The sequence below is a fragment of the Pseudophryne corroboree genome, chromosome 9 (genome assembly GCF_028390025.1).
Source record: "Pseudophryne corroboree isolate aPseCor3 chromosome 9, aPseCor3.hap2, whole genome shotgun sequence".
NCBI classification, from domain to species: Eukaryota; Metazoa; Chordata; class Amphibia; order Anura; family Myobatrachidae; genus Pseudophryne; species Pseudophryne corroboree.
The window spans coordinates 211,848,360-211,870,290 of NC_086452.1; the positions used below are offsets into that span (position 1 = coordinate 211,848,360).

The window sequence follows — 21,931 nt, forward strand, 5'->3', positions numbered from 1 at the left end:
AATGGATAAGAACCTGGTTGCAGGATAGGAAACAGACAGTTGTAGTTAATGGAGTGCAATCTATGGAGGGAAATGTTACCAGTGGAGTACCCCAGGGATCTGTACTTGGTCCAGTTCTCTTTAATATCTTTGTTGGTGACATTGCAGATGGTATTGAAGGGAAGATATGCCTTTTTGCAGATGATACAAAGATATGCAACAGGGTAGACACACCGGGAGGGGTCAAACAAATGATTGATGACCTAGGTAGGCTTGAGAAATGGTCAAGAACGTGGCAACTACAGTTTAATGCTAAAAAATGCAAAATCATGCACTTGGGTCTCAAAAACCCAAAGGCTAAGTATAGTATCAAGGGTACTATAATGGAAACTACTGAGGAGGAAAGAGATTTAGGAGTCACTATTTCAAGTGACTTGAAGGCAGGAAAGCAATGCAACAAAGCAATGAGAAAGGCAAGTCAGATGCTTGGTTGCATAGGGAGAGGAATCAGTAGCAGGAAAAAAGAAGTGATAATGCCACTGTATAGGTCATTGGTAAGGCCCCATCTGGAATACTGTGTCCAGTTCTGGAGACCCTATCTCCAGAAGGATATAAATACATTAGAGAGTGTACAAAGAAGGGCAACTAAAATGGTGCATGGCCTACATCACAAAACTTACCCGGAAAGGCTAAAAGATCTTAACATGTATAGTTTGGAGGAGAGAAGGGAAAGGGGAGACATGATAGAAACTTTCAAATATATAAAGGGTCTTAACAAAGTTCAGGAGGGAAACATTCTTCAAAGGAAAAGAAGTATTAGAACTCGAGGGCATACATTGAGACTGGAGGGGGGGAGGTTCAGGGGAAATTTAAGGAAAAACTACTTCACAGAAAGGGTAGTGGATAAGTGGAATAGCCTCCCATCAGAGGTGGTAGAGGCTAAGACTGTAGGGCAATTTAAACATGCTTGGGACAGGCATATGAATATCCTTACAAAGAATCAAGATTAAAAAAGGGTTGAGATTGCCTAATGGATAAAATAAAAAAGGGGCAGACTAGATGGGCCAAGTGGTTCTTATCTGCCGTCAAATTCTATGTTTCTATGTTTCTATGTTTCTATGAAGTCCTGTACTTACCTGAGTAACCCAAGGTCATACTTACCCACGGTTCCTGATACCTGCAACTTACCTAAGTGTAAAAGTGATTATTACATGTCATTGTTACATAAAATGTGGCATCAAACGAACAGGATAGCGAACTATAAAATGTTGGACAATAAGCAAACACCGGCGACAAGCACAACAAGTAGAACGAGTGTTACAAGTATGACGAGCACAACAAGTGCGTCAAGCACACCAGCGGCCACTAACGTGAATCCTATTACCCTCTTTTAATATTTCAGGGCTCCGTGGCTTCCCATGTATTCAGGAGGAGATGCAAGGGGAAAAGATTCAAGTACATTTATGGAATTTGAAACAAAATTACAAGCTATGTTTATACTTTACCCATTGGCCAATCTGCAACAAGTAGAAAGCTTAGTTGGCCAATTGAAAGGATTGGCTTTGCGGGAGGTGTTGCCTTGGTCCTTAGAGGAACGGAAAACTGTGGATCAAGTGTTCCAATGCCTGGCAACTATTTTTGATATAAGTACTATATCGGAATTAAAGTCCCTCTTCTATTCACACAAACAGCAGTCTTGGGAGTCATTGAAGGACCACATTGAGTTTGCAGTAGGCATTATGTGACATCCAAGAAGTGGACAATTCAGAGATAAGAATGGTGGATGAGGCCTTAGTGGGTCAATTTATTGATGGCACAAACTGCGAGAGTGTCAGAACTCAATTGAAACTTCTAAGAATGCAGAAAAATACGGCCTCCTTTTTGGACATTAAAGAAGCGGCCATTAAAGTGATCGGCCCAGTTCAACCTACGGAAGTGTCTTTACCTGAAATGCCCGGATATCAGGAATGATCAGGGGAAACAGACGCTTCTAGTCGTCCATCCGCAGAAGTAGCAAGCTCCAAGAAAACTACACTGCAGGGTATTCAAACCTCTAATTCTGATACAATCTTCATATTAAAAGGTCAAATGGAGGAGCTGATGGTTGGGATGGCTGCCATGAACCAGGAGCTACAGAAGCTCGCAAAACACACACCATCAGAGAAAACTGAACCACATTGGTGAAGAGATAGTCCTAGGGTCAAGAAGTGATTGGTGGGAGCCATCACAGGGAAGAGGTCATAGACCCACTGACCTATTTGACGCCCAAGTACATCCTATCTGTCGAAGAAGCAATCAGAGTAGCCACGTGGAAAGGGTATGCCATCAGGAGGAGCCTTTAATTGCCAAGGCTCCGGGGCCAGAGACCAACCCTCAGGGAGATCAAGTAAAATAGGTCCTACACCCAAAGAATGGTTCCCTAGATATATAGTGCAGTGCCCCATTGTTAACATCTGGATTGACAGGGTCCAAGTACCAGCTACTTTGGATACCGGTTCTCAGGTTACCACTATTCAGCAGAATGCTTTCCCCCAGTATTGGGGAAGACTGGGAATATTATCACCACCACTGGCTTGGCTATGACTTGTCGCCAGTAATGGACTGAGCATCTCCTGTCATGGATATTGTGAATTGGACTTTCAAATTGGTCAGGCCTAATTATCAAGACAGGGCTGTATCATCACTAATATAGAGGATCCCACTGTGCCTCCCATCATAGTGGGAATGAACATACTGTATTACAGAAATGTTCAAAGGAACTAATTGCGGCTCTCCGAATGGAGTTAATCCATGTGCCAACTGCCTGTCAGCAGGCTGTACATAAGACCATCAGACCCCTCCAAGGGCGGCAACAATTCATTAATGCAGCTGGGGAGGTAGGAAAAGTAAAGACAGTGAACAGGAGACCTATATTATTGCAACCAAATACTGAGACCATTGTCTGGGGAAAAGCTTGGTGTGGGCCTCAAGGGGCAAGTAACAATGCTATTGTTGAACCTTGTGCCATATCCCACAGAAATTATATAATAGTAGCTCGAGCCTTTGTTACTGTGGAAGGTGGAAGGGTCCCTGTAAGAATACTCAATCCTCATTATCACTGTGTTTGACTGCATCAGAATAATACTCTGGCAACACTGGTGTGGGCAACATTTCAAGATGTGATTGATGCTAACTTGTCACACAACACAGAGTGTAACCCTTGATGAAAATGGGAAAGTTGAGAAGAAATCTCTGAGGTGGTAAGACATTCAAATTGGAGATATTAACGCTTCAGAGGAACTCAAAGCAGGCATGTTGTGAGTAGTAAGAGAGAATTCTGGTACCTTCAGCAAAAATTTGTCCGACTTCTGGAAGGTTGTCCAGGTTCAACATCACATTCCATCCAGGAATGCACCACCTATTAAAGAATGATACAGACCCTTAGCACCAGCTTTGTACCAGCCACTTTGTAATATGTTGGAGGAAATGGAGGCCTCAGGAGTTATTCGTAAAAGCCATAGCTCTTGGGCAGCTCCTAAAGTGCTGGTTAGGAAGAAGGACAGAAGTCTTCGCTTTTGTGTTGACTATAGAAAGCTGAATCAAATAACACATAAAGATGCCTATCCCTCACCGCAAATCGAGGAATCCCTAACAGCACTGAAATTTGCCACTTACTTTTCCACCCTTGATCTGACCAGCGGCTACTGGCAGATTCAAATGGCACCAGAGGACAGGGAAAAAACAGCATTCACGACTCCCGTGGGATTATACGAGTTTGAGAGAATGCCCTTCGGACTTTGTAATGCTCCTGGAACTTTTCAGAGGGTAATGGAACATTGCTTAGGGCACAAAAACTTTGTTATGGTGTTATTGTACTTAGATGACATCATTGTGTATTCCAGATCCTATCAAGAACATCTCCAGCACCTACATGATGTCTTCCAGCAGCTTGCAGAGTACGGACTCAAAGTGAAACCTTCCAAGTGTCATTTATTACAAACCAGTGTCCAGTATTTGGGACACATTGTGAGTGCTGAGGGGATTACACCAGATCAAGAAAAGATTGCAGCAGTACAAGACTGGCGAATTCCGACCACAATAAAGAGGTACAGCGAATTATTGGATTCGTGGGCTATTACCAGAGGTTCGTAGAAAAATTTGCTCATGTGGCAGCACCTCTGCACGAATTACTCCAAAGCATGCCCAGAACTCGCCATGATGGCAATACTCAGGTGAAGTGGATGTAAGTCCAGCAAGCAGCATTTGACAAGTTGAAGAGTCTGCTAACCAAGACACCTATATTAGCATATCCAGACTACAACCAGCCTTTTCATTTGTACAACGATGCCAGTCATCAAGGGTTAGGGGCAGTTTTGTCCCAGCAACAACAAGGGAAGGAGCGGTTCATTGCTTATGCAAGTCGAACTCTGAAGAAAAAAGAATGTAAAGATGCCAACTATAGTTCCTTTAAAGTGGAATTTCTGGCCTTAGAGTGGGCCGTTACTGAAAAATTTAAACATTACTTAACTGCTACCCCCTTTGTTGCCTTTACAGACAGTAACCCCCTAAATTATCAAAACTGCCTGGTTGGAAGAAAACCCTCCTCTGACCAGAAGGCACTCCTTCATCCTATCGTCAGTCGTCAACCACTAGAATTATGCCATAACCATAATCAACCAATAATAATAACCAAGTTTGCCGTGGCTCTTCCGGTGCAGGACTTATCTGCAAAAACAATGTCCGAGATACTATGGAGAGCATATGTTCGGCCCTACAGATACCCAGAGAACATATTGACCTATCAAAGACCCGCTTTTGAGTCCAAGTTGTTCAAGGAACTTTGTGGCTTATATGATTGCAAAAAGTTAAGAACCACTGCTTACCATCCCCAATGCAATGGGGTGTGTGAGAGAATGAATCGCACCTTAATAAATATTTTGAGAGCTATTCCATTACCGTAGTGCCTGGAATGGCCTACCCTACTTCCAGAAATTACTTTTCTGTATAACAACATAGAACATAGATCCACGGGCTATACCCTGTTCTATGTGCTTTTCGGACAGGTAGGAAAGCGACCTGTGGATTTAAGATTGGATGTACCATCAGGGGAGGAGGTTTCCGCACACTGACTGGGTATAAGAACATCAACGGAGATTAAAGGCGGCACAGGCCATAGTTGATCAAAGGATGGATGATGTACGACACCGTCAAGATTATTACTACAATGAGAACGCTCTCGCTGAGTGTTGGAAGTGGGCGATGTTGTCTGGAAGAAGAATAATCAGCGTCAAAGTAAACTAGACAGTCACTGGGAACTAATGCCTTACACCATAACTGAAATTCCATGTCCTAAGGTCGCAGATTATGGGAATTCCAAGGACAATGGTGAATCATCCCTAGTAGTCCATCGTAACCAATTAATGAGATGCCTGAATCCAACCGCAGTGGACAATCTTGGTGGAGAGGAAAAGGCAGAGAGCTCGAGTTCAACTACAACTTTAGACTGTAATGATCCTATGAGTATAATGAGACTGTTCTGACCAGCAATGACGTCTACTGGAATTCCCGCTAGCGAAAGCTCCACCAATAGGACCACAATAGCCTGGTCTGATGTGATAGAAAGGGAAAGTTATGAGATTCCCGATTCTCCAGCAATGTTGCTGGGTGTAGTAGAGGTAGCGGGTCATAAAGTAACAGATTCTTATCCAGTGCTGAGGAGATCAGAGAGAAGCACAAATGTGTTATACCCCTTAAGTAACAATGTTAAGGTATTATTGAATGTGTAACTGAGATTACACCAGATGTTATGTAGCTGAGTCCATATTATGTCTACTCAGATAACTGTTGAACATGATTTGGAATTCGTTAGGGGAAAGGTAAAGAAATGTGTGAGAACACGAATATTTCCAGCAGTGAAATATGTAATACTCTGCTAAGTCCACTGTGAAGGAGGTGGACTGTTCAAGTTATAATTATATAGTTTTTCTATGTGTTGTGTGCCAGTATAAATAAGTAAGACTAAAAGTTCATATATGTACAAAAGCCCTCACAAAGGGATGTTAAAATATGACTTTAGTTGCTCTCATGGAGATTAATAAATATCTCACTCACATAGGGAAGTTGGACCGACCCATGCAGTCATGTTACAGGGACTGTGGGTATAGTGAGACGAGTCCATACCCTGGAAAAAGGGTTTATTAATGTGGGACTGGACTAGGATGCAAGCCAGCTCGTGCAGTTAACGGCTTGCGGGACAGATCCGGGCAACTGAGGACAGAATATAAAGGGGGACACAAAAAGAGTGTTGTGTGTGATGCCTGGAGCTAAGAGACAGAGAAGGAGCTGTGCACAGCCAGTGATCATTTTCTAAAAAGTGCGACACGCCTAGTTTCGGTAGTTTGCTCCAGGGAGAGACACTGGCGGAGATTCCCGGTAGCTTCAGTGAAGTGAGTAGCGGAGCTTCAGTGGAGACGTCTGGACAGGGTGCGGCTCAGCTGTGATTGGCGGCAGCGGGACCTCGTCATATGGCTGTGGGCGGTGGCAGTGAGATCCATACCTCCTTTGGTGCGGATCAGAGAAGGTGGCCTGGAGCAGTGTGTAGTCTGGCTGTGGGCGGCAGTAGCAGAATCCGTACCTCCTTTGGGGCGGATCGGAGGAGGAGCTGCCCTGGACAAGGCATCAGGAGGAGGCGGCCTTAAATCGTGAGTGGCAGCTCCATGTAAGGTACGGCAGCAGCAGCAGCTCGGTCAGGAAAGCTGCAGTGCTTTCTCATAGTCTTACCACCAGTATTAGGGCGACAGAACCACATTAAATACATTGCGACTATCAATATCTGTATCCTAGTGACTGTATATACATTATGGGCTCTAAACTCCCATTACATCAGAAAAATGCTAGGGTTGGTGGACACCACAGTCGTAATGCTTAGTAAGTCTGCTTAGGAGTCCGTCAGAGAGGACAGAACTGCCATAGTGACTATTGAATTCCTAATGCTCTGTGTCCGCATAAATAACCAAATATTAAAAACTGTTTGCCAGCAATCCTGTGTATGTTATTGTACTAACCCTCTTTGTCTAGCTTAATCTATAGAATGCTGGTAAAGAAGAGTGACAAAGTTGTTCCCATAAAATAAATCTCCTTTATTTGAGTTACAGTATTCATTTATTCAGTTCTGTTGTAGTAGCTCTCGTCAACTACTTAAATGACACACCAGTCTTTCAGGGAAAATTGAGTTTCTTGTAGAGGGGTAATAGATATTTAATATACTGTGTCTTGAGAGAAATATGTGTGATGACAATCACCCTTGCCTCTCTGTAAAGACTGGAGTTTGAAGACTTTGCAAAGTAAGGGGAGATCAGGTATAGTTCTAGAAGTCCTATACTTACCTGAGTAACCCAGGGTCATATTTACCCACAGTTCCTGATACCTGCAACTTGCCTGAGCATAAAAGCGATTATTACATACCATTGCTACAATAACATGTGCAGAGAGAGTTAGATTTAGTTGGGGTGTGTTCAAACTGAAATCTAAATCGCAGTGTAAAAATAAAGTAGCCAGTATTTACCCTGCACAGAAACAAAATAATCCACCCAAATCTAACTCTCTCTGCAAATGTTATATCTGCCACACCTGCAGTGCACATGGTTTTGCCCAAGTGCTAACAAATTTGCTGCTGCGATCAACTCTGAATTACCCCTATAATCTGTAAGGAACATCCTATTCGGAGCATTATACTGTTAAATATTTGTATCTCCATGGTGACCGACCGAAAGTGATGGAGTGGGGACAAGTATTTTTGACCGTAGGACAAGTATATATGTTGCCATGGTACCCCATCGGAATGACGAGGTGGAAATTTTCAAATTACATGATGCCTATGGGAGACCTGTGACGCGGTGCTGCCCACTGCTACGTGCACCCAGAAGTGAGGTTGCGGGGATACCACAGTGATGCTCGGCTTCTGCATTGCCCTGGTGACCAGGGGGGCGGGCGGAGATGCATTGTGGATCCCAGTTGCACAATCATCCAGACTTATTGCCATTGGACGATGGACATTTAAATACCCATCTGTAGGGTAATCCATTCTGCCTTGAAAAAGTCCCAAAGAATGGGTTGAAATGCATTGGCTGTGAGAGAGGGAACCCCAGACCACGATCCCGCTGAGGTGACTTGGATTAACTAGCGACTGCCAGGAATTGATCCCAGTGTGTCTGCCCGCGAGACCTGGTGACTATGAGCATTTGAGCTTGTTTGGAAAACTAATTACCACCAGTTGTCTATTTTTCTGTAATTGTTCAGCACATCCATTTCACTGGGATAAGGGGATTCCTCTCCAATGAATTTGTTTTATGTGATTTTAAGTGGACTTTTTATGTTTGTGTATTGCATGTATTAAATTTACTTTACTACACATATGGTTTTTCCAATTTTCTCTCTCCATATGCTGACATATCCATGAAAAACTAGATGAGAATGGAGACAACAATTTGAAATATCCACCTGAGGATTATCTCTGAGATCTCTTTGGTTGTGTAATATTACAAGGGATGTATATTTGATTTACATATTGCTTTGTGTGTTACTGTTAGGGCGCCCAGTGGAGCATATAGCCAATACTATATTTCCGAGAATTCTTTATAAGGTGTTTTGGGGAGACACATATGGGGTATTTTGCACCACAAGGCTGCCCGTTTTGTCTTTCATTCTTTGGCACAGTCTATGGGTAACTATGGGTAATTTTCTATAAATTGGACAGCTGCCGGCAGCCGGGTGCCGCTCCCACTCCTCTCCTCTGTGTTCTGCTGCCTGCATGTGACTTGTCACACCACACACACACACACACACACACACACACACACACACACACACACACACGAGACTAGCGGAGCCCAGGAGATAGACGTTAAAGTTTGTTCATCTCCCCCTCATCGGAGGGATCCTGGGACTGGGAGGTGGTGGGATTATTGCTACCCATACAATGGCTGCTGTCTACAGTTAACCTGTGTGTATGCTCTGCTGATAGTGCTCTCCCTGTAACACATGTTATACACTGGTGTGAATGCTGTCATGGTGCATTGCTGCTGTGTGTATGCCCCCACTGATCTGATGCCGCAGATGCAGTAATACCCGGTTGATTGTTGCGCGCTCCTAGCCACGCCTAGCTGCATATTTTGACACCTGTCACTGTGTGTTTGACACCTGTCAGGTTGTTTTAAAAAGGTATCAGACACAATCAACAAGGCTCCTGATGCCGAACAAGCTGTCCAGGAAGTTGTTAGTGTTAGGGATCCTGAGACTTACTGGTCTTTGAAAGATTCTACACCCTATACGTAAAGGCTTGCTGTGACCTGTAGTATGTGGCACTACTGCTTATGCTGTATGCTATACCTATTCATCAGCGTGCTCCATGGGAAGCAGCTCCAGTTTGTTTGATACAGCCACCTTAGATACACAGCGCTGCAATAGCGTCTGGGATTTTATTAGGTTTTATAGTTATATTGCTTGAGTCCATTCTTTCCCTTCCCTATTGTAACTAATTCCTTTTACAGGTGATGGAATAAACCATTGTATTCCTTTATGCAAAACACTGTCTGCCTTTCTTTGTGTCTGTCTGTGAGAAATGTGCCTCTCTGCCAGGAAAAGGGCAGAGTTGCTGCTGAAGGGGGAATACCTCACCAAGGTAACTCTGACCTGTACCACATAGAGTACATGCTTGCCATACCGGGAAATTACATATTCTCCTTACTTAATTGATTTTTTTCATTTTGTACCACAGTAAAAAAGATGATATTACTATACTAGCTGCATCGGGATGCAACTATTCACACCTGTGACTGTGCATCACGCCAAAGGAATTACACCTGTGGCTATTCACAGCCACAACCAGCATGGCCACATCTGTATATACATAAACATATACATGTTAATGCGGCCATATTAATGGGGTATTCAATTTGTGCAGTTTTTAGACTTGTCGAAAAAACGTCACTTTTCGCAAGTTTGCAGGTCAAATTCACATTCGACCTATTCAATGCCTGGCCTAATTTTTTACTTTTCGAAAAATCTGTCCAGGCAAAAATCACTTTGATCGGCGAATTTGCCGCGGATCCACATGTTTTGTCAAATTCGTGGGCGTTTTTACAGTTTTTTGGTCCGTTTTTGCCCATGCCAATTTGACAAAAAAAAAGTCGAAAGGACATGATGCAAAGGGAGCAAAAACCTGTCGAATACGCCCGCGATTGAACAGCCAACGGTCAAATTAGTGCTGTTTTTATGACTGTCTGAAAACTCGTCGCGACTTGAATACCTCCCTAAATATAGGTGAGGCTAGCAAAAAGTAAGCAATGTTAGCACACCATTATCTCATGCCACATTATAGATGGGAGGTGACAACTCAACATGCAATATAGTGACCGCCAGGCACAGATGTGTCCTACTACATCCTTGCTGCAGTCACATTAAACAAACTTCTAGTCAAGCCATACCGTGACTCGGTAGCACAGAGCGTCTTTGTGTGCAACTTTTTTCATTTAAATTTGTCTAAATTGCATTGCTATACAAATAGTATGCCCAAGGAGCTTATGCTGATTAAATTGATATACGGCATGTCTATATTGTGTGTACAACTGCAGCTGTATCTTGGTAACCACTGTAATGTAGCATTTCATATACAGACACAGCCACAGTCACACACAGAATATAGGCATGCAACATATCATTTTAATCAGCATAAGCCACTTGTGCATCCTAGTCACATAGTGATGCGAATAAGATGCATTTTTGGCAAAAAATATGCCCCACATTAGCAGAGCTGCCCAGGAGCTGCCAGCTAACTCACGCCAGGCATCTCCTGCTGCATGGCGTATTGACACATCTGTAATTTTTTAATAGGACTGAATATATGTAGATGCAACAGACTGGAGGTCTGTCATTGGTGGTCTGGCACGCCCCTTCCTCATGAAGCCATGTCTCTATATTTTTGGTAATGTGTAAAAAGGGTGACTGTGCTGCCGTAATGTTTAAAATGGGTGACTGTGCTGCCGTAATGTGTAAAAAGGGTAACTGTGCTGCCGTAATGTGTAAAAAGGGGACTCTGCCTGCCGTAATGTGTAAAAAGGATGACTGTGCCGCCGTAATGTGTAGAAAGGGTGACTGTGCTGCCGTCTTGTGTAAAAGGGGACTCTGCTGCCGTAATGTGTAAAACGGAGACTCTGCCTGCCATAATGTGTAAAAAGGGGGACTGCTGCCGTAATGTGTAAAAGGGGCTCTACCTGGTGTAATGTGTGAGAGGGGCTCTACCTGGAGTAATGTGTGTAAGTGATACTACTGTGTTAATTTTAATAATGAAGATTTCTGTACAGCGTAATATGTATTGGTATTATTTTGTGTCCACGCCCCTTCCTCATGAAGCCATGCCTGCGGTGTGCACTGACCCTGTTTTGTATATAGGGGGGCGCCAATGATGTTTCTTGAACACAGCACTATAATGTCTAGTTACGGCACTGCATCACAGTGCCCCATTTCCTATTATGTAATATAACATAATAATGCACTCCAGTTAATTACATACCACGCCACAACGAGCTGGTACAAGGGCATAACTAAATATATTGTAGGCCCTAAGGCAAAAGTTTGTAAGGGCCTCACAGCTCTGGGCCCCATAGCAGATGCACTCCTTGCACCTATGGTAGCTATGTCCTTGCTTCACAGTTAATTTGTGAACAATTACAATACATTTTGGTACAGTTTAGAATCTCAATAAAAATTAGATTGCTCGTTCACTGCCAACCAGCATACAGTATGTAATGAGACTGCATCTATTCCATAAAGTGAGGTCAAAGGCCAAATATATACAGATGTAGCCAGTGGTGCAAGTAGAAAAAATATTATACAGGTACTGTGTGCATGCCAAAAAATTGGTGTGGCCAAATGCCACATGGGGCTTGGCCAATGAAAATGGGGGTGTGATATTTATATGGGGGGGCAGATACACATATGACCCCAATAGTGTCAGATAAACGTTGCCCCACAGTGCCAGATATACATTGCCCCACAGTGCCAGATATACATTGCCCCACAGTGCCTGATACACATTGCCCCACAGTGCCAGATACACAAATGCCCCCAGAGTGCCAAATATACATTGCCTCACAGTGCCAGATATACATTGGCCCACAGTGCCAGATACACATTGCCCCCAGTGCCAGATATGCCCCCAGTGCCAGATACAGAAGTGCCCGCAGTGCCAGATACACATGTCCCCCCAGTGCCAGATATGCCCCCAGTGCCAGATACATAAATGCCCCCACAGTGCCAGATATGCCCCCAGTGCCAGATCAAGAAATGCCCCCCAGTGCCAGATATGTCCCCAGTGCCAGATACAGAGATGCCCCCAGTGCCAGATATGCCCCTAGGGCCAGGTACACATGTCCTCACAGTGCCCCGTCTTCCCCTGCTGATTACCGCGCTGCTGCTGTCTTGTGTGTTAGGGGAGGAGAGCACAGCATGCGCCTCTCCTGCCCCTCAGTCTCCGGTGGTGGTGCGGGTGTCTACCTTTAATTAGGCGCTGATCCGTGAGCCAATCAAAGTTTGCGGCCCAGCAGCCAATCAGGAGCCTTGGCTGTCGGTCTGCGAGCTCTGGTTGGCTCACGGGCCAGCGCTGAATTGAAAGAAGACAATGAGGGGCAGGAGAGGCGCACGCTGTGTTCTCCTCCCCTCAAGCAGCAGCGGCGTGGTGAGCAGCAGCGGAGCCTCCCTCAGTGGCCCAGCGGTGGTGGGTACGGCGTACCCACGACTAAATTCTTAAGGGTACGCTGTACCCACCTGTACCCGCCCACTTGCACCGCTGGATGCTCATCTATGCTCGCAGCGAGGCTAGTATGCATTCGTATGCAGGTGCCCATTCATTCCTATGAGCAAACGATGGCTGCGACTAGAAGCAGCATGGTGCATATGCAGTTTGCCGTGATGTGTATTCCCATGGTATGCATTGCGGCAAATATAAGGCTGGCAACATCTGTATGTAGAGAGGAGTCACAGTGCTAGATGTCCAATGTTAGCTTATTTTGTCTTTTGAAAAAACTTATCACAATTTGAAAAACATTTCCATGATGCTCCCTTTTTTAAGAGTGCAGTCAATGGCTGTATCACCAATAATATAAGAGGTAGAAATTTGTAAGTATAATACACTGGGCCTAGATACAATTTAAACAGGACCACAGATTGCTGGCATGGTGCACAAAATACTGCTTCAAATTCGGCTTTGAAATTCTGAATACATTTTTTGTCGATTGCGTGTCCACAGTAGCAATCATTTAAAGAACTCATAATTATCTTGATAGGCTCTCAGGTTATATTCACTTAATCTTGAGAGTACACTTTAAAGATTGCTTATATTTTCTTTATCTTCTGTTCCTGTCATAATAATATTATAGAAGCAGTATTGAGCATCGTGTCATATTGTTGAATAAAACTTTGCCTGTGTTTATTGTCAACTATTTCTTTGATGCATCTTCAATCTCCATTTGTAAATTAGCTTGAGCTAAATCTAGTTATACAAAGAGATCTCCTGACAGAGCTGCAAAGATGTCAGTTTATTGTTTCAGATATTGGAGTTAATTTAAATGTTGTTTGGAGTAGCTATCACTGCTGATTCCCTGGAAGCAGCAGCAACAGCTCTGTATGTAAATGCAACTCAGATCACTGTTGCAGAAGGTCCTAGGACGCAGGCATCAGATCACTGCAACACCATTGTGCGGCTTACGGCACCCATGGGGTCACGCAACCTGCCCATCACAGATGCTTGTAAGAGACCAGGAAATTTTTGTCCAACGACGGAGATCTGGCCTCTTCCCTTCCCTAAATGGTTGTGTCACACCTCCATTTTCACAGAGGCTGTTGCCGCCCCCTCCACGCCCCCAAATGGAATCAGGTTGTCAATCGCTGACGCCTTCTGTAGCATTATTATATGATTGCAACAGTTGATGCATAAGAAGATGCAGCAGCTGTGTGATTTGCATACATCCCTGAATCAGGTACAAAATTACTGAATCTTTTACTTTTCAATCTCTGCCTCATTGATTTGTCTAATATAATACACTACTGGTCAGGAGTAAGTATTTCATCTAATACATGTACACTACATTCTTTCAATAATTTGAGAGTTCCTATGCACTAATATTGTTATAGCATCAGTTATCAATTTAATTTCTTAATAGTATCAGCACTATTTTGGCACTTTAGACTTTAGCATCTTCAGTGTTTAGCAGACTGCCAGTAAACTTGCATTTTTCTTTGTCACTCATGGCGGTCTACCATTTTCAAACACATCTATAATTTGTGCAATTTCTTTCTGTATTTTATATCAGCTTTATGGTTCCCCAGAGGTGGCACTTTTTTTCCATTATATTTTACTAACATTACAGAGTGGGTTTTTGTTTTTTTTTGTACAGAAAATACTACTAACAACATGTAATTCTCTTGCAGTAACTGGAAGGGTGGATCCCAGATTCCATTTTCACCTGAATAACCATCAATTTTGGGAGTGATCTACACATCAAGGGTCTTTCAAGGTTGACTGCAAAAGCAAAATCTTCCTCTAATGGGCAAAACCATATGCACTGCAGGTGGGGCAGATATAACATGTGCAGAGAGTTACATATGGGTGGGTTATATTGTTTCTGTGCAGGGTAAATACTGTCTGCTTTATTTTTACACTGCAACTTAGATTTCAGTTTGAACATACCCCACCCAAATTTAAAGGGCCCTACACACTCGGCGACCCGCTGCTAAGCTGCCCGATGGCCAATATGGCCGTCGGACGACCCGGCGGTGGTGGTGGGGTGATGGGGGAGTGAAGTTTCTTCACTCCACCCTTCACCCGGCTCCATAGCCCTGCATGCTAACATGGATGAGATTGTCCATATTGACCTGCAGGTATGACCGAACCAGCACCAAAAATGAACGAGTGCGGAACCGTGCATCGTTCATCAGTGGTGCCTACACACTGAACGATATGAATGAGTTCTCATTCATTAATGAACGAGAACGTTCATATCGTTCAGAAAAATCTTTTATGTGTGTAGGGCCCTTAACTCTCTATGCACATGTTACATCTGCTCCACCTGCAGTGCACATGGTTTTGCCCATTATAGGAAGATTTTGCTTTTGCAATCGACCTTGAATTAGGTCCCAAGTCTGTTTTGAGGACAGAAGTTCAATAGTTAGCACTGTGTATTGCATGTATCTGAGTGCTCACATCTGTGGGCATCTGCATCTCAATCACAACTCACCATAATGGGGTGTAGCAATCACTATGCCAAGTTCATTGAGAGCATATTGAGAGCTTGGAGGTGGAATGGCATTCTACAGTATACCGACTTGTGCAGTAACGTGTGGTGGGATGAGGCAGGTGAGGCAGAGCCTTTCCTGTCATACTAACAACTGCGCTAGAGTTTTTACTGTATAAAGTATATGAAAAATACAAAGAATACGTTAAAAATATCTTCTTTGTATGATTCTAATCATTTTTATAGTCAAATCTCTGGAGTAAAAAGTCTATGGCAGATGGCTATCTTTTCCACCCATCTCTGATCAAAACCCACCAAATTTCCAGGAGTTTATACTGCTGCACCTGTGTATAATGCCCCATTTGGCTCATACTGTATATTGTGTGTAAATCTGACTCTGGTAACAACCAGTGCCTCATGAGCCATTTACCTCACCGCACGTCCCTGGACTTGTGAGAACCAAGAGATCCCTCTGATTATCAGATGGATTCTTGCACCAGATACAAGGCTAGAGCAAGTGTACACTGATAACTTTCTGTCTGTGTATATTTACTGTATCTACATAAACAGACACATAGTGCAAAAGGTAATAAAGAGAGCACCATGTTATAAGAATAAGATTAGCCAAGTGCCACAGCCTTAAGTAGCATGAAGCACAAATATTACTGCTCTGAATCTGGCTATATGCTAGGGCCTCGTGGATATAATTTCTCTCCCCATAACGCTTGTGTCTATTTAATCCTTCCCCTTAAGAGGTTGCACAGAGTTTGATGTAACATATGGATTCTGTCATCTCTTACCTTGGAGCTCTTATGCTGAAAGCTGTTTCCTTTCAATACATCAGCAGAGGATAGCCATTATCCGATGAACTGTGCCTAGTGGTTTACCACATTAGTCCTTGACCCCTGATCTATCCTTCATGTCACCAGATGGGCTGGGATTTCACTGGCTGACAATGTAGATCATACAAATTAAAAAGATAAAAAGAATGGTTACATGTTCTCAACTTAGTAATAGAAATTAAAGTTAATAGCATTTAGTTTGATTCAATTTTATTTAAAGAAATGAGATGGTAAATTTATACCAAAGGTTTGATTTATTAACTCTATTGATTTTACCAAGTGTGAGTGCTAACTGTAAAAAGTACCTAAAGGTATATTATAATGAAAATAGATTTTTTTTTTACTTGAATGCTAAATGTATGTTTAATTTACTGTAGGAGAAAGGCCTGTTGAAAAAATAAATTGTCAAGATTTTCTCTGGTTTATTGATTATAAATCTCAACGCCTTCTTTGCTGCAGAGATGTTTTGGACAATGATGTTTCATATCCACTGTGAGCATGGTGAAATTGTGCATATTCTAAGTGTTTTTGATTTTTGGGTGCAATTACAGTATTTACGTAGCAAAATAGATTTGAAACTTCAATATAATCAGAGAAGGTCAAAATCAATACTCCTCAATTGCAGCTAAATCTGTTGTGAATCTATGTGCATAAACAAAGTGTTGTTTGAAATTAAGGCGGCCGACTGTGGGGTAAATTTACTAAGATGGGAGTTCTATTTAAGATGGGATGTTGCCCATAGCAACCAATCAGATTCCAGGTATTATCTTCTAGAAGGTGCTAGATAAATGAGAAATAGAATCTGATTGGTAGCTATGGGCAACACCCCATCTTAAATAGAACTCCCATCTTAGTAAATGTACCCCTGTGTCTCCATTGTTTTGGTAGTTGAGTTCCGCCTTAACGAGCTGGGGACAAAGTAATAAAAGCAAGTAGCTGGGCCTCATACATCAGGAGAGAATTGGGGCAATTCCCAGTCTTCCCGATGCATTAAAAAGGAGATCGGGGAAATCCAACATGTTGGAAATCCTTGACTCACCAATTGCGACCAAAAAATGATCTGGATCATACATTTTTAGCATGCAGGATTTTGCTGAATCCCAGATAGATATCTAATCATCAGTGGTTCAGCGTTGGCCATGATGTATGGCCTGCATAAGTTTGTGATTGGACAAACCATGTTGCAGTGAAAAGGGTGGGGTATCTTCTGTTATATGCACTTGAATGTAGCCTACATATGCTCAGCAGTTATTTATTATACTGCAATTAAGATTTGGGTTTGGACACAACTCTCCCAAATATAAATCTTTCTGCAAATGTTAAATGTCGCTCACCTACAATGCAGCATGGCTTTGCCAAGGTGGAAAGTTACTTACTGGTTTTAATTTGCTCTCTACTCTGAATCAAGGGCCTAATTTAGAGTTGATCGCAGCAGTAAATTTGTTAGCAGTTGGGCAAGACCATGTGCACTGCAGGGGGGGCAGATATAGTATAACATGCAGAGAGAGTTAGATTTGGGTGGGGTGTGTTCAAACTGAAATCTAAATTGAAGTGTAAAAATAAAGCAGCCATTACTTACCCAGCACAGAAACAAAATAACCCACCCAAATCTAACTCTCTCTGCACATGTTATATCTGCCCCCCCCCTCACCCCTGCAGTGCACATGGTGTTTCCCAGCTGTTAACAAGTTTGCTGCTGTGATCAACTCTGAATTACTCCCTAAGTCTGAAAGGCTAAATTATTGTGTAAACTGAATGCCATAAGGTGTGTATGCAAAGCTCAGCACACATATGTTCATCTGAATAAGAAACTAATGCCAGGGTTAGGCAACTCATGGTTGTTTACAGTGGCACCAGCTGGATAAGACCTTTTCCTACTATTCTTACTATTCTACAAATCCACCTCCTTCCCTCCCAGAGGACACCTTTACAGACCAATAAACCCTCCTCAGATCAAAGAACCCAAGTATGGTTTATATAAGCAGAAAAGTCTTGCATCTGGTGGATGCACCCTGACACAAATAGTCCTACTCTTAGTCAGGAACATGTCTTTGTCTACAAATTACAAATTATCAAACTAATCTGAGCTGGATACATACATTATGTCATCGATGAAAACATACTATATGCCAACACCACTCAGCAAACACTGTAATTCCATCTACATACACCCGAACGTCCTCACACAACTTAAGCTACATGTGAGTGCCACTGTACCACCCAGTTACAGCACTCCATTCAGGAACAAGTAGTTTGGACAGAGATGCATATGACTATAAAACATCCATAGATGGGCGTGCTCAGATATGAAGCATGCGCACTGCAAATAATCTCAAGATCCACACACAACACAGACTTTCATGCAACTCTGCCTCAGCCCGTTATCTTACTATACAATAAGTGCTCACTGTCTACCCCATCTGTGTCACCCCTGTTTGTCTGCCCCTCTCCTTTAGAATTTAAGCTCTCTACCCTCTCCCCTCATTTGCTTTCCTTACTTATGCTATCATCCAGCCATTCTCATTACAACAGCTCCTTACCCTTGGTTTTTGCCACCCTATTGCTTATTTGAGTGGTGTGACCGCTGATGCAGCAAAGTTTATAGCCATGTACTTGTCCTGTACTGCAATATGTCAGTTCCTTGTTCTGTGCATTTGTTTAAGGACTTTGGGGGACATTTACTAAGCAATGATAAGAGCGGACTAGTGAGCCAGCGGAGAAGATGCCCATGACAACCGATCAGCATTGAAGTAACATCTATAATTTGCATACTATAAAATGATACAGAGCTGCTGATTGGTTGATGGGGCAACTTCTTCACTGGCTAACTTCTCCGCTCTTATCACTGCTTAGTAAATGTCCCCCTTTGTAAGGCACTGTTAAACATTTTTGCACCATTTAAGCAAAGAATAAACATGTAACCACCCCTTTATCCTTGTCGGTAGCCGCTAACACCAGATGGTTATTATTATTAGTATTATGTGCCGCCACCTGAGCTAATAGTATTTTAGGCTTGCTCAGGTAAGCCTTAACCACCCTAGCCTTTCTTAGCCTTTCAAAATGAGAATGTTGTGAGCAGAGATTTATATTGTTTTTGCTAAGGCAGTATAATAAGTTTTCGTTATAAAGTAAATACCTTCCTCTTCTTTTCCAGGTCATCCACGTCCAGCCGAACCCATCGATGGTAAGTATAATATGATGGTTCTGTCACATAGGTTTAACACAAGAAGGGCTTTATTAATACCTACATCCGTATAATCAGTATAAGGTATAATGAGATAGACATACAGTATATGCTATTTCCTATACAAGAACCTTTGCATGCAATACAAAAAAAATGAATTATCAAGAGACCAAAAAATGTAAATCTCGTGTAATAGTTGCTAATACCTGAATACCCGGGTATTCTATGAATATTTTACTAGTAACTTGAGCAACTCTTCTAACTGCAGTGTAGATACGTTGGGGCCCTTGGTTACGTCACTACTAGAGATAGTCAGATTAAGTCCAGATGTATCCAAGAATATATTTTATATATATATATATATATATATATCTATCTATCCTGTAGATTCAATGTTCACTGTGCTCCCTTTGTAGTTTAATCAGCATAAGCGATTGCATTTCCTTTTTTTCATAAGTCAGGAAACCTTTTGTTACACTGTAACTGCTACTATTACTCTGAGTCAATAGGTTGTATCCACTCTTGCTCTTACTATAAATAGCTACTCTCTTGATCAATTTCAATATAATAAACTCCAGCTGGGTTTACCTTAGTTATTGGATCAGATGCAGTAGAGAATGTCAGATGGCTGCTATACAGTTCAGCTGCTGGCAACTTAACTCCCCCAGCCTCTTACTGAGCAGAAATACTTAGTGGTCAAGAGTACCTAGAGTACCTATTGCAAAAGATACAGCTTTACAATCTCCTAACTGTGCTGTGCAGTTATCCTCCTGTTGTCACTCACTGGCGCGGGCAGTGTCAAAGATGCTGAAAGCGCAGATACCCTCTGGCTGTCGCGAGCGCTTCTGGTCGTATTATACTACTATCCGAGCTCTCTGACTATAAATGGTGCTAGCCTGTCACTTGATTATGGGGTCTGTGCAGTTTGCAGTACTCACAAGTACAGCGGAGGCAGCGGTATTGTAACTCCCGGCTCAGGAGGTTGCGCCATCCTTGCTCCCAGCTCCGGAGGACCTTGGCTGCCCAACGGTAAAACGGAGACCTTGGCTGCCCAATGGTACAGCTCCTCCCTGGAGTCTCACCTCGCTCCTCCCTGGCGTCTCCTCCCTTAAGGCTGGTGGCTTACACTGGTTGGTCTATGCCGCCGCTGACAGCTGCTGCTTTGTGGCTCCGCCTCCACTCCTTAGATCCCGGGTTAGCTCCGGTCAGAAACCGTGACGCCCACTCCTGTTCTTCAGCCGCCTCCTTTCTCTGGCAATAGCGCTCTCCCCTCTTCAGGCATCCAACAACCGCTCCAACCGAACAGCCTCTCCCCTCGCTCAGCTCCGGCAGCCCTATTCTACCCTCCTCCAGGAACTGCTCGTGCTACTCCCGTGAGCGTAGGTAAGGCCCTCGTGAGTCTATATTTCTAGATCCTTCTACCACTCGTGCACATATATACTTATACTGCATATACATATTACACACTACAATACTATTACTATTGATCATCATAAATATACATACATTCACATGCAGTTCAAATAGTGCCTACATCATATTATATACATATTCAGTCCTGTCCATATATGGGTTACACTCTCCCCCTGGTGATTAACATGCAGCCATGCAATAAAATCACCATCTACATATAAATGTTTCGTCCCCTTCCTTTAGAATCTATATATTATTACCTCCAAAATACGGCCAACTGTATACTAAATTAGAGTTTAAAGAGTGTACCACCCTTGGAAATACCTTTGGTACGTCTAATTCATCATAGGTAAGTATAGAAGGGGGTTGGCAGATCCTTCTTGGCCTCTCTTTTATTTCAAATAGCTCATTTCCACCCTCATTCATTACAGAAGGAATACTCCCTGTACCACCTACTTCATTCATTACAGAAGAAGTACTCTCTGAACCCTCTGAACCTTCTCCTAAATTAGTGTCATCATTAGTGTTATCTACAGTATACTGAGAATCATTATCACTTATGATCTCACTTTCATTCCCATTTGTATAATTTACATCATACTCAGAAATAGGATTATTTTTATTGAGGGGCTCAAAGGGCCCTTTTTGAGGATTCACAAACTCAATATCCACATTCTTATAATAGTATCCCAAGCTTTCACAATCCTCTTCTTCCGAACTTTCCCAGTCTTTTTCGGTTGTCATTTGTGGGTTTACCACCCCCTGTTTGCTTTTATTAGAATGGTCTTCTTCCTTTCTATTATACATTCTTAACCGGACTTCCCATCCAATCGGGAGTAGGTGTTGACGGTGATAAGTAAATATAGTGTTTCCTCCATTCTCTGGTTTAATTTTATACACAGGTAAGTCATGGAATTTCTCTACCACAACATATGGTTCCTCCTTCCAACGATTAGCTATCTTGAACTTTTTCGGCATCCCAAGATGCCTCACCAGTACCCTATCTCCGGGAGCTAAAACTTGGTCTCGCACTTTCCTATCGTAATACACTTTGTTTTTTCCCAGCTTTTTTGCTGATTCATTGGCTAGTTCATATGCTAATTTTAGGTCTTCCCTCAGTTTTTCCACATATTTGGAGTGGGAGGGGACAATTTGTCCATCAGGGGATACCCCCAAACACACGTCAATAGGCAACTTAGCCTCTCTCCCAAACATGAGAAAATAAGGGGACATTCCAGTAGCTTCAT

At 42.8% G+C, this 21,931-nt stretch overlaps 1 long non-coding RNA gene across 1 annotated transcript in view; it reads left to right on the plus strand.

Moving 5' to 3' along the window:
* Positions 1 to 21,931, plus strand: part of LOC134956899 (uncharacterized) — an 86,657-nt gene that overhangs the window by 11,350 nt on the left and 53,376 nt on the right. The window contains exon 2 of the long non-coding RNA XR_010186274.1: positions 19,242 to 19,271. This is a non-coding gene — a long non-coding RNA (uncharacterized LOC134956899). The remainder of the gene's footprint in view (positions 1 to 19,241; positions 19,272 to 21,931) is intronic.